This window comes from Ischnura elegans, chromosome 8 (genome assembly GCF_921293095.1).
Source record: "Ischnura elegans chromosome 8, ioIscEleg1.1, whole genome shotgun sequence".
NCBI classification, from domain to species: Eukaryota; Metazoa; Arthropoda; class Insecta; order Odonata; family Coenagrionidae; genus Ischnura; species Ischnura elegans.
Window position 1 is genome coordinate 80,896,859 of NC_060253.1, and position 15,388 is coordinate 80,912,246.

The window sequence follows — 15,388 nt, forward strand, 5'->3', positions numbered from 1 at the left end:
AAAAGTAGTTTTTTCTTTCGGTAGTCTATTTTTCTTCGCTAAATTTAATTCATAACCTTGAAAGAAAGTATCTCCCATTTCATCCTCACAAAAAAAGGGAAAGAAAATTCGAAAGAGTAAATGCATTAAATTTATTTTCCTCATCATCAAAGTAAAATGTGATTGATTCAAGTTTGCGATCTGCATTATAGTGTACATGGAATTATAGGTAGCAAGGTAGGGCTAGTCGCAGTGACGACGTTCACAAAAATACTTCGAAAATATAATTACAATTAATATTATTTTTCTTTACTAAAATTAGTGAGGAGTCTAGTAGAATGAAGTGACATTTAACCTTTAGATGCTAACCAGAAAAAAGATAGGAAACTGCCATTAGATTTATATACCTTGACCGACACCTTCAATGTCACTATTTATCATATTATGTCATAAAAATTAATACAAAGGTAGTTTGTATTAATTTTTATGTCCGTCCGCCACGTAAATCTTGTCCAATCGATGAGAATAGTTTGCATTCACTAGCATTTAGTGTCGTTCATCACAGAAAAATAGCCCAAATAATCAAATAACATAACACTCATAAACTAATAGCATACAATTTACAATCTGATAACATATCATAAACATACACGAGCAATTTACAAATTCACCACGAATACTATATTATATACTTTGTACAAATTCATTCGTTTGAACTCAGAGCTAATTGGTGTTTGACCGATCATTCATTCAATCATACACCGCTCTCAATGGCCTACGAAGCATACTGCAGTACCAAAATTATGAAGCGCCACAAAATAATTTTATTCTTAAGAAAAAGGAGCTCAGATAGGCAGCTGATGAAATCCTATTACCACCTACATCTTTTATTAAGAAAAATAATAAAATGTAACGATAAAAACTCAGCGTGCATTGGAAATTCCCTTTTGAGACAGTCAGTTCTCATCTTTAATTAAAAATTCTTGCCAAATAACAAAAGACCTTGGAATAAAAAATAAAAGCCTCAGAGGAAAAATGAATTGAAAGACATATTTGGAAAAGGCCGAAAGTAGAAGCCTTTATACGCGCCCGGAGAGTATAGAAAAGGAAAATCGTTTGGATTTGAATTTATTTTTCCACTAATTACTACACGTCTAGAGCGGTCAAAGCGATTTATATTATGTTCAAAAGAGGAAGAAATAACAAAAATTTAGTAAACAAGGATTTATTCCGTATCCATAAGTACGTTCAAGTAATATTTAGTCCTTGTATTTTCCACACTATATGCGGGGAAATAAAACAAAGCACTTACGACAGCAAATAATATTTACGTTCAACTTGTTAAATAAATTCTATTGCACAGTAACCTTCGGAACTTGGGTAAACTAACGAATTAAAATCATGAAAACCTAAACGCTTTTAGGATTTGAAAACAATATATGTCGGTTTCATAGACAAGGTACAACAGACTAATTTACTTTAATTCACAATCTGTTTGGTTTGCTGGATGTTTTTAGGAAATATTTATTGATGAAAATATTAATAAAACATTTTTAAAAATTCACAAAGCAAGTAATCGAATTATGAAGTCCTTAAAATATAGGCCAATGCTCAAGTCCATAAGCCGAATACATTTTCGAGACTTTGTAATTCAATAATTCGCATCGTGTAAAATTGTAATTTTTAATATTAAACAGCGATTAATTACTTCCGAACGATAACATATTCTTCTTCTATATGCAACACACTTACTAAGTGTTTTAAACGGCTCTATTCCTTTAACGTCACTACGGATTATTTAAGTTAAAAATTATTGTGAATTGATTACTAACCAGGGAAAGTGTATTGGCTGTATAAAATATGATCATTTGACGCTATTTGGAAAATACTAGCACTGCCGAAAAGACACAACCGAACGCCTTTTAACGAATTTTAGCCTCTTGTTAATTTATCGTTGGTCCAAAACGGGCACAAAAATAGGCGTCATTATTCACTCAGTCAATTATCCAGACTGGTCACCCGAGAACAAAATGGTAGGCAAATAGAACATCACAAAACAGCAAGAATAAGCCAACACTTTCTCCCCAAAAGGAGAGGACCATGAAAATATATAAGAAGTAAGGTCTTAAGCCACGCTTAACGCTAACGCTTAAGCCACGTTCAAAATTACCTTCATACAGCTTGTAGATAGAGAAATACGGATGAAATGCATTTGAAATGGTGCGAGAAGGCTACAACAATTAAACTGGTATGACCTCATCCAAAGTAATCAGCCGAGATATTTCACATCCTGAAAAAACTAGAAAAAAGGATAGCATTGAAAATATACCAATTGTTTTTCTAGGGGCTATTCACAGGGAAGATTTATTCAGTAGCGCGAGTAGTATTACATGTGTACGGGGAGTCGCTGATAATAAATATTAAGTTTACCCATAAGGTAAAATGTGATACCTATTTATCTACTGATCGCCTTCGTTGATAATACCACTAAAATCTACTGGAAGAGACTAAATAGATAATTTACCTTTAAAATCGAAGGATAAACAAGAATAAAAAAAGGATCGTTTCAGCAGAATATAAACTTCCTCAATTCTGACCTAGGAAACCAGAAGTTCCTCCAAAGTGCAATCTTTTACTTTGAACTTTGAACCGGCGGCTTGCCCAGGGAATGAGCAATTCTCTTCGCATGGCCTTTTCATAACGCTAAAATGTGAAAAAGAAATGTTCTAACGGGCGTAAAAAATAAAGTGTGCATTATCAACGGAAAGAAGAAGAATAAATTCGAAAGTTCAAGCTCAATTCCACACTCACTTTAAGCTAGATATAAACGGACCGAAAAAATGATAAATACAGTTCACCCTTTGATGCTCGGCAGACCTATAGACCACTTACACTCCATATTTCTGCCACGTTAGCTCGTGCATTAAAAGGTCGCTCTGGTATCCCAAAACTCTACCTTACCTCTGTTAAGCGATTTTTCCACCTTTTTCCGTCGACCCATCACGGATTGAATTCCTGAGAGTGATGAAGCTTTACCACGGTTATTTTAAAAGGGGGGATTTCGGCAGTACACAGTAAAAGAAGGAAGTATAAATTCCGTGAATTTCGTGTTGGTGTTAAAGGGGAGATCAAGGAATCGGCAGTCTAAACTCGTACTTAGAAATCTATACTGCCCCTAAGTGGGCGCTTCATACCCTTTCGAAGGAATATATTTTTCTTCCGTGGAAAAAGGCATCCCGTTTAATTTTTTGCATAAAGCGCCAATAATACGTACGTACTCCCATTGATTCGGATTTGCATAGAGTTTTGCATTTCTATGATAACAATCCTGTTTGGATTCATAATAATATATTCCTCTCCAAAGTGGAGCTAACGGGAAATATTGCTTGCCTCCGTCATGATTGAATTTCGAAAAGAAACAACCGAATAGGTAGGCTTAATCTATAAGATCATCCGCTTCACCATTTTTTTCTCCGGACGTACTGGTAGTTTAATTTTCAACCGTAGGTGAACGAGTAGTCCATCAAAATGCTCGGATGACGATGAACGACTTATTCATCAAAACATCGGCCATGATGGAGAACCTGACCCAGCGGAAATCCCGAGTAACCTTCCAAGGGTCAAAAATAGTTTATTCACCAAAATAGTATCAAATATTAATAACAAGGAGAAAACAATTTTAAATTCTCCAAAAAGAACAGTGTGCACAAATCGCAGCGATCATGTGGACACGGAGGAAGAAGTTAAAGAAGGAAGAAGAGAGAAGCGTGAACGTCCTCACACGCCTGTACCCATGGACACTGTATAATTCATGAGAGGTCGCCCGCTGGATCGGGGGATGAGATCACTCGGAGGAATGAAAACAGCCGGTACGGTAGAGGGTTTCAAACTGGTGAGCCCTCGGAGCGAAAGAAAGGCGTCGAATAAGTAGGTATCATCGCTTGAACCCTGAACGGGCCACGCCCCCTCAGAATTTTATGACCCCGAAAAAGGAGGAATAAGGGGCTGAGGGTAGAGAAAACCACGAAATGACAATCGTCTCTACATTTGAATCTCGACTATGGAGTACGTCGCCTAATTATTGCTAGGCTTTCATTGAGCTACGACGAAGCCAGGTGGATAATTTAGTCAGCAGGAATCTAGATTCTGCAGGAAGCACTTACAAAATATGAGATAGGACGAAAATCAAAACCTTATGGTCGGAGAAAATATTTACCTTCATTACCTACCGGTCACATTTTACAATACTATGTTTAAAAATATTTTAAGGCAACGAAAAAACAAGAGCCCCTAAAATAATGTTTAAAAGAATCAGATTAAGATAAATAAAAGAAAATCTTACAATGAAGACGCGCTGACGAGGTTTCAGAAATTAAAGGAAATGAAAAGTTGCACATTTCACATATAAGAATAATCTAAAATTGTCTGGGGTAGCAAAAGCCATTGAAATTCAAAACACTAGGCAATTACAAATCTTTTTGCCCTTCATCCACCTCTAAGAATGGCTGGTAGCCGTAATTTTTCTAAAGTATGGGCTTATCTAAGTGAAACATTTTGACACTGCCAGGAAAAAACTCCAACGAGCGAGAAGCATCACAACATAAATAAATAAAAAATGTAAAAATTTATATAATAAAAAGTTTACAAAATGAAGCGAGTTATAACCACAGCGTATAATTTAATTGGATAGTATGAAAAAAGTAACGAGAAAAAAATCTGTCCCCAAAGGAGGAGATAAAAAGATTATTCTGGAAGATAAATTTCTATGAAAGCTCGATTCCACGATTCATTAACAAGTTCACATACATAGATTTTTATGGACGCTTTTAAAGGAGCGTGAACTTGTTAACATGCATGGATCAAATTAGAACAGGCTTTACGTTGTATATTTGAACAAGCTTAGTTTTTATGCGGTGAATTTTGGAGTTGCTTCTCGAATTCGTGCATTCACACATTTACTTGTACATGCTAATATTTTCTTTAAACCAGGACTTTTGGAGGCACCTAAGTTATATCTGTTACCGTGAATGTTTACTCAAGACTATTTAGGAAAATTTCTTGTTGTTATTCTCAGAAACACGAAGACGAATTTGATGGTAAAAAAGCTATTACGTTACAACATACAAAAGAAGGCACAAATGAGATTACAAAAGGGAGTTGAATAAATTGCTGTGGGCGGGGAAAGCAAAATGGGAGGAGCATTTACAAAGTGCATTCATGTTCAACTGGGAGAAGAGCAGCAAGGAAGACTTGTATGTGAGGACAAGACTACGATTCAAGGCTGAGAGATCTCAGCTGGAGTTAAGATTTGTGACCCACCACATAGCGTGATAAAGAACCAGCGACCAGTGTGAAGTGGTATCTGGATAGAAAATCCTTGGTCTAAGGAAGACTGAACGCCAGGGAACACTTTTCGAGGAAAATTAATGGACTCTACTTTTACAAGACATGGGCGGCGCTTTCAACATTTCTGATCAATGCGGGGCAACCCTCATACTGAGGCAGGGCTGATAGCAATGGCGCGTAAGTATTCCAGTGGAAACATACGTTGATGGACCGAATTTAAAAGGTGATTGATAAACCTATCCTTGAATTAACTCCAACAGCGCCTAATGTTCAAACCAAAGGTGAATAACATCAATAATGTTGCTCTATCTGAGGAGGGAAACATAATTTTTAACCCATCCCTATAGAGTAGAGTTAATCACGAAACATGAAATTTATTCATCAATGGCGCAAACTTTTTAAAGATTAAAACAGTATATTTGCTATAAACAATTGATTCAACGAAAGCAGTATCACATTTTTGATTCCAAATATGTTTTAAATACTCCGTTTTACGGAGAGAAAAGCTGATTTATTCCTCGCATGAAAGAAGTTTGGAAAACAACTCTGAAAAATTGTTTAAAACGTTCTAAGAAGAAAACAAAAGTAAGAAAGCCTGTGTGAGTTGAATATGAAGGAAATATTTTCGTTCATCACCACAAAACAACGAAGTTATTTCATACCTGAAAATAACAGGAAATATGTCCTTCGAACTTCGTAAATTAAATTATGCGCTACTGACAGAGTTAATAGTGCATACATCAAGATAATAGAATGAGGAGCTTATTTTTTTCTTCGAAGCAGGCCCCACAAAGACCTACATCGACTTCTGAAACAGAGGGAAAATTTCCAAAGCGAAAAGCTAAGGATTCAACAGAAAATTAGAAGTGTCCTTCCTAGATGACTATTTTTTCCCAAATTCAATTCTCTACTTCCGCAGCAAGGAATTCCGCGCTAAAGAACAAAGAAATAAAAGGCCGCGCAATTTCGTGGCGTGGTTTCCCTCAGAGCCTAAAATTTATTTCGAATGGACTGAATGCACGACAGAGGAGGCAAGATTTAATTGGAAAAAAAATGTTTCCAAAAATTTCAAATATAGGTTATTGATTTGGGTTGTCTATTGAAGAGAAAATAGCCTGTAAGTTATGGTACCAATTTTAAAGCAGTTACATTTATCACGGAAAAAAATGAAGGTTAAACGAAATGTGGCAGTATACGTCGGCCTCGGTGGCGGCGGGGATGAATTCTCGCCTACCATATCGAAGGTCGCGGGTTCGACTCCTGCCTGGATAGGTTTCCCATTCCAGGACATGTGTGTGATCATCTGCTGCTGATTGATTAAACCCCCGATGTTAAAAAATATAAACAAAATTATATTTTCCAGAGAATATAAAAGGAATTTTCTTTTTCATAGCAATATAGAGCTTCGTATCTTCTAGTTATACGTCGCGAAAAAATTATTACAGGATTATTATATTACGCCGCCCATTTCCTGCAACAATACCACTATTTTAATAAGATTGCGTTGTGTATTAAAGTCAGCGAAAATTTTAAAATAGGATTGCGTTGTGTGCTAAAGTCAGCGAAAATTTTAAAGTTTTTAATTTCAATGACGTTCAACGAGAAATGCATAATATAGGACCGAAACCTACATTTATTAAAAAAATATGGATCATACTTAGGGAGTAAAAGCGCTTTTCGAAGGAATAAATTATAAAATTACTAATTATTCTAATTTAATAAAATTTTGTGATTGCTTTAAAAAAAATATAAGGGAAAAATTCAATCGTTCTTTCGTAATCTCAGTAGCCACTTAACCCGGATCATTGGGTAAGACAGTAATCAAACTATGGATAAAACTTAGAAAAAGTGATTATTGAAGGAAGAAATTCAGTAATCTACTAATTATTCTAACTTACTATTTTTTTACAATATAACAGAAAAATTCTTCGTAATTCCAACATCCACGTCAGCTAGAGCATGATGTTAGACGATATTTAAAGGTCTCCGACCGATGGCTGGAACGCATTCTTCCTCCGTGTGTAATATTTACTTATTCCGCTTCATTTCACAAAAGAGAACACGAAAGAACACATGTTCTTTCTTCCTCTACCCCACAAACCCAAAGTTTCTCACCTCTCTTGGCCAACAAACACATCGTTTCTCTTCTCCTGTCCCAATTTCTTTTCGAAATCCTCCTGCACCTTTTCCTTCGTCCCACCGGGCTCTCATTGGCTCGCCTAACCGGAAAAGAAAACGCCCGAAAGCAGAGAAGTACCCACGGAGGAATTCCTCATAAGGGAGACCTTTTTTGAGGGTGGCAATCCTCGACTCAGACACCTTGGGGATAGTAAGCGCGGACATTTCCGAAATACTTGAGGAAACAGGATTTAATCGAGCGACGCAGCAGAAGGACTGCTTCAGCACTCTTTTCTTTCTCGGGAAGTGAGCCAGGGCGGAAATTTCGGACCACGACAACGGCGTTTTAGTGTCCAGGGGAGAGAATGTACCTTCCAACTCCGGACGCATCCCACTAGCAGAGAAAAAAGTAAAACGCATAAACCACGAATTAAAAGTCTCCCGGAAGAAAAGGAGCGTTTGCCTCTACAGCTGAGTACGACGGAAATTGACGGCCAGGTCCATTTTCGTGCAAGAACGTCTTACATACCGACTCCACGATTTAGCCAGTCCATATAACTTTTTCCCTCTTTTTTTGAAATGGAATGCCTCTCCCCTGATGAACAAAAAAATTTCTTTAAATTTTCCTGCATTTTGGTTCCAACCTGATAAAAACTCTTCTTTAAGCGATGGTTATGGGCATAAAGACACGAATTATGTTGCTGTTAAAACGTCCATTAATCCCGATCCTAATATTTCAACTCATGAAGTCAAACACATAGAAGGAGAAATATATTTTCTACGAAAAGTATGTTTTCTTACACACAGACAGTCATCTACACCACAAATAATGAATAATATAAAACAGAAAATAAGTAATGTAAAAACGTAACGAAAAAGCGATAGAAAGTAATTTAAATATCGCGGAGAAAAATGGATACTTTTCTCCCAATTCACAAATAAAACTCATAAATAGGAAATAAAAGCCTCTAACAGCACCGATCCAATAAAATGGTAATTTTTTGCAAATGACCCTTGCACTCTACCTCATCAGGTCTTTGATTCACAACTGACTCTTTGAATACCACACGAGAAAGAAAGGAATTACTTGTATGCCCATTATATTTTCTTTTTTCTTAGAACATCTACGCCATGATACATAATCTAGAAACGTTAATCTGACATAATATTGCTACTATGAATTGAAATTAAACAATCTTTATTTTTTAAGGTGACAAAATAATATATTAATCGTGTAAAATTTTAGGCTGAATCAATTGCAGATTAGAGTCAATTAAGGCATGAATTTTTTCCGAAACCAAGGAAAACAGAGAGTGATAATGATCCATAATAATTATTATTATTGAAAAATATTTATTTAAGAATTTTTTCCACTTTTTCGACAAACATTAATACACTATTTATCCCGTTTTCGGCAAGTAGGAATAAAAGGATAAAACCAGGAAAATTGGAACGTTGGTTATAATACTGGCACCAATTCACATTCACGTCAAAACTTAGGTAGTTGACACTGATTCTCCCTCTGCCCCAATTCATCCTCACAAGAAGTGGAATTCCTCCGAATACCGAATGGTAGGATTTTTATATTCTTCTGCCATTGATTTTCCCCCTTCCTGGCCTCCATTCAATGCATCCGGCAGGGTCTTGCCTTCGGTCCCATTCCCTTTAAGAGGATGCATCACCCCAGTTAGAACTGTCAAAATCGCGTCCTTTTCCTGACGTATTTCTAACTTACGTTTATATCTTAAAGTAACGCAGCTTTTAGTACCACGATAGATATGGTTTTTTACGTCGCCACGTTACAAACTACGTCGACTACTACCCATTAACAGCGATTATTTCTTTTAATTAGTGCAACGGAATTATTTTCCGAAAGAGTAGCCTTTCATCCCTTTTTAAAAACCCTCGTCCTCCAAATTTTTGCGACACAGAATACAAAAGTTAAATGTCTTCAAACGCAACTCCGCCAATAAACCAAATGCATATTTAAAGCATAATTAAAGGTTAGACTGGTGGAACTGTTTCATTGCATACCATAGAATGGTGATTAATTTTCCACTTTCATAAAACAATTTAATGGCTTAAAAATTTCATTATTTTTAACAATTTAATAATTAATTTCGATATATATTTAGACACACACTATTATTTAATGCAAATAAAAATGATTCAATGCATTGAAACTAGCCCCCAAATATTACTTAATGAAAGTGAATAATTTTACATCATTCTGATGTGGTACATTAAGCTATAACATTTACATTCTCATGGGCGTAGACATAAAAATCTACCTGTAACCTTATTTTAAAAATGTGGATTTTCTCGGATATAAAATTCACAAAAATAGAAAATCATGACCCTACACGTCTAAATATTAAAAACTCGACTACCGATCACTCACGGACGGACTCATCAATACAAATGTTTGTGGTGAACGAGACGAGAGACAACAAAAAAGTCACAAAATCCCTTCTAAAATCTTATGAAACTCCAGGAAAAACTGTCGAAACTCATACTTTTCAATCTGTTTCGTTTCAATCACCGAGATTCTCTTGGCACATCCGTAGCAGGACGGGTAGAGCATTCTGTCGTAACTAAACACATTCTCCAAGGCAGTCGTGGCCGAGTGGTTAAGGCGTCTGACTAGAAATCAGATTCCCTCTGGGAGCGTAGGTTCGAATCCTACCGACTGCGGAATTTTTATCCTACTTAAGAAAGATTCATTTAACCATTATTTAGGTCTAATTTCTTATATTAGATTTTCAAGCATTTTTATTGCTATTTAGTTGGGTTGCTGATTTTCCTTTCTTCCTCACAGCTCTTGATCGGCTTCGTGCTGCTCACGATATATTCAACTTACTACATTCCAATAGACAAAACAAATCAAACGTGTTTGGAATAAAATAATCTTTTAGGCCCATTAACACGAAAAGCTACACAGTAAAAAAATTAAATTTGACCACTTACCTCATTTAATCCTCAATCCAAATTTTACAGGCAAATTTTGCAGGGTTTTACTTTCTTACTCACTCAGTTATTTAACCCAAAAGTTTATTTGGACAGTCGAGGGTAGAACTCACCCCAAACTAACCCACAGGCGATTGAAACGCACAAATTTAGAGCAGGAGTACACGATCATTTTACTTTATTTTCTCAAGACGCGTTATGCTACAGCAAAAATATAAATAGTGTAAATAGATGAGCTGTTTTTATTTAAATATTAATTGTAAAATGTACTCCCGAGCACTGCCTTATTTTCATTTAATGGCAACTCCTACGCAAGATTGAACCTTCAGGGATGCCTGATTCCAATGACTTTCTATGTATTTTGGTGTAATTGAGCAGTAAAATAAATTATTATTATTATTATTTATAACGTCCAACATATCGTTTTACATATGACACATGATAGCGTAAGTTTGAAACGAGTACTAGGCCACAGAGGCGGACGAAATATTGCCGGTGTTGCTGCGTCCCCTAAACCCACCAACGGGACGCAGACCAGAGGAATTAAGCCCTCACCCTTTGCGACCACACGACTTCGCTCCAGAGGCGAGACACGAAACGAGTCCCATGGGAAGGGAAGGGGCTGAGCTGGAGAAGGTTCCATACAACCGCACACAACGCCCTCCTCGCTTCCAGACTGACGACTCGCTCGCCTTACCCTTTCTTCCTCACCGAGCCACCCATTCTTAAAAGCAGAGGATTTCGTGTTTGTCTCCGTCTTTCCACATAACTCTCTCCCTACAACTTTCGCTCACCCTACCACTCCCTCTTTCTTAGCCTTTTCCTCTCTCGCTATCGTTCTATCGTTCCCGCTTCTCCCTCGGGAAAGAAAGAGACCATCTCTTTTTAAGGCGCGAGATTTCGCCGTCACGTGATCGCTCACTTAATTCCGTTATCAAGCGAAAGTCTCGTTTTTTTTTTCGTCGGTGCTGCCGCATGAAATGTTAAGCGTGCATCAAAATGCGTTTCGCGCGGACGATGTTGACAAAGCTGCTCCCCCTGCTTCGCTCCTCGCGGGAAGAAGAGGTGCCCATGGGGACCAAAAGTTGGGAAGAAAATTTAGCTCGCGGAGGAAAGATTCACGAGATACGCGGCGGTCCGTCGAAATCCACAGCATTCACATCGAGATGCTGCATTTTTCGGTAAGGTTGGGAAATATGCGAACGCTTACATTTTCCCTTAAAAATTTTATGTATATAATAGCTTATATTTACGCTTGGATTTGGATCTAACAAAAAAATAAGAAGAAATATCAAAGAAAGGAATTACATCTTCTTGCATCGAGTGTTTCACAATGACTAAAGCTTCTGACTATACTGGTCATCCTCACCGAAATTTAGCATACATTGGAGATGTAGTGTAATAAAATGAATTGGGTACTCTTACTACGATAAAGATACACGGAACTCCGTTAATATCCACAACATTCATCTCGAGATGCTGCATCCATTGGTATTTTGGAAAGGATATACATAAAAGCTAGGTACCAAATTTATTAGTAAGAAAATTCTACTGTTTTTTACTTAGCTTATATCAACATTTGGATTTAGTTCTAAACAAAAATAAAAAAATGCTTGAAAAAATAAGGACATCCTATTTTCCTGCATCAAGTGTTTCGTAATGACTTTAGTTTAGGTCAATTCTTATCATGTTCAACAAAGTGGAACGTATCATGGAGATGCAGGATTTTTTTAGATTTTTTTAAGGCTTTTTAAGACTATTTTAGACTTTTTTTTTTTTAGACTTTATTAGAATTTGAAATCAATTCACCATTTTTAGGGTTACCAATGGAAACCCAAACGAAGTCTATCCAAATTCAAGGAGCTAATAAAAATGTGAGAATTTGAGAGTTTTTGAGGGTTCCGTGAGGAGAATAAGTCTCAATCCGAACTTCAAAGAAAACTTTATCGTAGCTCTTACTAATCACTCGATATTATTCTATTCACTATTGCATCGAGAATAAAAAGTCGACTGATACGTTACATCGCTGCCGATGTGACGTTTATGTGGAAATTGAAAGACAGTCAGGGAGAAGGGTAGGTAGAGGGTGAAAATAATGGCGAGAAAAATATGAATGAGAAAGAGATAGATAGGGGAAGAAGTTGAATGGTTGGACAAGGGGGTGATTAATCAAGGAAAAATTTGCGGAGAAACCTCACTTCTTCACTTTCCCACTCCTTTTATTAAAAAAAAAGTTCTCTTCTGGTTATAGCTAAGGGAGGAAAAGGGATTGAGAGATGGAAGATTATAGATAAGGAAAGAAATTACATTTCGAAGAGAATTCATTCAGGGGCAGAAAAAATTATCTCGTTTCCATCGCTACGTTTTCCCCCCATACCCTTCCGAATATCTTGATAAGTGGGGGTGCGTATTTGGCACGTTTCCCTACCAAATACTGGTACGATCCAAGAATACGTTCAAAGAAAAAATAAATCTTCGCTTGATACGAAATTTAAAAAATAATGCTGTCGGAAGTGTAACTGCTGAATTAAATACGAGGGTCATTCAATAAGTCTTTAGAAAAAGGTATAAAAACAAATTGCATTGGGTCAATTTTTTGACATTTTTATTATAGCTTAATTTCAGCCGTAGAACATTTTTCAAACATTTTAAGTGGTCCAAAACGTAGAATTTTAGGATCCCCTCAAAATAGGAATTTATTTCGGGGATGACCTTTTCCATAGACGTAAACATTTATCCGCAAAGCAATTTATTCAACTTTTGAAATTATGTATAGTCACCGTAGGCCAAATATAGTGAATGCGGTGAATTTTGCAACAATTGAAACTTTAATTCTGTAATTTTGGCTATTGACTCTGAACAGGTATACTGCCGTGCATTGTCTTGTCGAAGGAAGAATGTTTTCTGCTTTAAACGACGGCGCTTTTATTGATTTCTAATATCAATCGGTCCATTAGCGATGCAGAATACTCTCCTGTTATCGTTTTCCCCTTTTCCAATTAATCGATGCAGATAATTCCGCGTAAATTCCAAAATATCGTGGCCCATTTCAACATCTTCGCCTGCTTTGGGGCCTATTCATTTTCAAAAATCCATTGTTTTAGCTGTTATTTTGTCTCTGTAGTGAAGTGATAAATCCATATTTCATCAAAAGCTATGAAATAATGCGGAAAATCCTCATGATTGCGAAGGAAAAAGGGCTAAAACAGTCTTCGAGTTGACCAAATGATTACGTTTATTCTTGAATGTGAGAAAATGCGGCAGCGATTTTGACTATATTTTTTCACATCCAAATTTTCATGCAAAATTAAAGCCATTTTGCATTGCGATATGCCTGTATTACCTATATCGCGCACTTTGATTCGTCTAGCACGGAAAACAAAATCTTGGATTTTTTCAATCGTTTTGGAGTGTAGACACTTCTACAGAGCGCCAGGAACAATGCTCATTTTTTTTTATGTAAATCCACGTTTTATCTCATTCACCCAACTGTAAATAGTTTCACACAAATGATCAGATCTTCCACAAGCTTCATTCAGCCTAGCTTTGATGTCTTTCGGCGTTAACCCTTTCAAAAACAAATGTTTGACCACAGCACTAAGCTCAATTTTATCCATATTTATAAACAAATGAAAGTTGTTCACCACAATCGGCAACAATGAAACTATGGGATTGATACAGCTGCAACTTTAACAACTGACTAGTCACGGGAGCTATTTTCTAGTCAACTTTAATTTTTCATACCGAGAGAATAATTTCTTGGAGATTCTAAGGGCTTATTGAACGACCCTCGTAGTAAAACAACGGTGAGGAATTTAGCAAAAATTACAAAGTTTTCCCATAAATTCTTCATAAATTTTGGCTGTACATGTCGTTTGATTGTTACATAATGGAGGGAGAAATCATTTTCCGATTTTTTCTGCTGTCTATTAAAACTCAAGAACCATCGTAGATTCAAATATTAACGGTACGGGAACAGCAGTATTATAATTATACATATATACAATTGGTACATATACTGGAAGGGAAATCATTTTTCACTTGCTTTCAAATAAAATAAAAAAATCAGAGAGGTGGGAAATAGAATAGTTGCATGATATTTCCTTCAAAATATTCCATGAATAGAAAAATCTAAATTGTATCCATTTGATTAAGTCCATAAACTCACCGAAATAAAAACTTGAGAGGTTCACTCCGATTATTCCGAATACGCCGCTGGGTCGGAAGACGGTCGGCCGCCGCGGCTGACGGAAAGGTTTTTGGCGCCTACGTCGACTAGTGGCTAGATATATATACAGCATATGTAAATGCATACAGCAAGCTAAAACTTCTTGGCCAAGGCATTAGAACGACTGATTGACTTGAACAACGATATTAAGACATGGGTTTCATGATAGCGCCTCCTGTCGGCAGATTTCTGAACTCACTGGCCTCGACAGCTCTGTAACCGAAACTACTCAAATCGACTCGACATTTGTTATACTACTCGAGCAGTCGAGTATCAGCTACTCGACTCGACTCGAATTTTCGAGTACTCGTACATCCCTACAAAGAACTACTATTTAGATTACTTTATAGTTTATCTTCAATTACAAAACATTTTCTTTTTCGTGATTCATTCTGGTATCACAGTGTGAAAGTAGATGTCATGCCTAAATATTTCAAAATTTGATACAAGTGATTGATCGACTGTAATAATACCTGAACCAAATGATTATCTGGTACATAAAATATTGTTAACTTAACGTTTACCAGTTGCGGTATCTAATTTTGGTTATAAGATCAGGTCCGTCGCGATGAAAGTTCAGCAATATATTTGAAAGAATCACAAAAAACAAAGCATTGATTAACCAATATTATGTATACAAGCTCACTTTAAATGATAAACCAAAAGCGACACTCTGACAAATAAATGTTACTTGATCATACACCGTTTGTCACCTCTAAAGCATTATAGCTATGTGGCTTCTGAAATGTT

At 36.5% G+C, this 15,388-nt stretch overlaps 1 protein-coding gene and 1 non-coding gene across 5 annotated transcripts in view; one reads left to right on the top strand and one right to left on the bottom strand.

The window, feature by feature from the left end:
- The window catches only part of LOC124163368 (FMRFamide receptor), a 682,967-nt gene that overhangs the window by 103,176 nt on the left and 564,403 nt on the right, over positions 1-15,388 (bottom strand). The window lies entirely within an intron of this gene.
- Trnas-aga lies at positions 10,056-10,137 on the top strand. The gene has a single exon. It is a non-coding gene; the product is annotated as a tRNA-Ser (tRNA).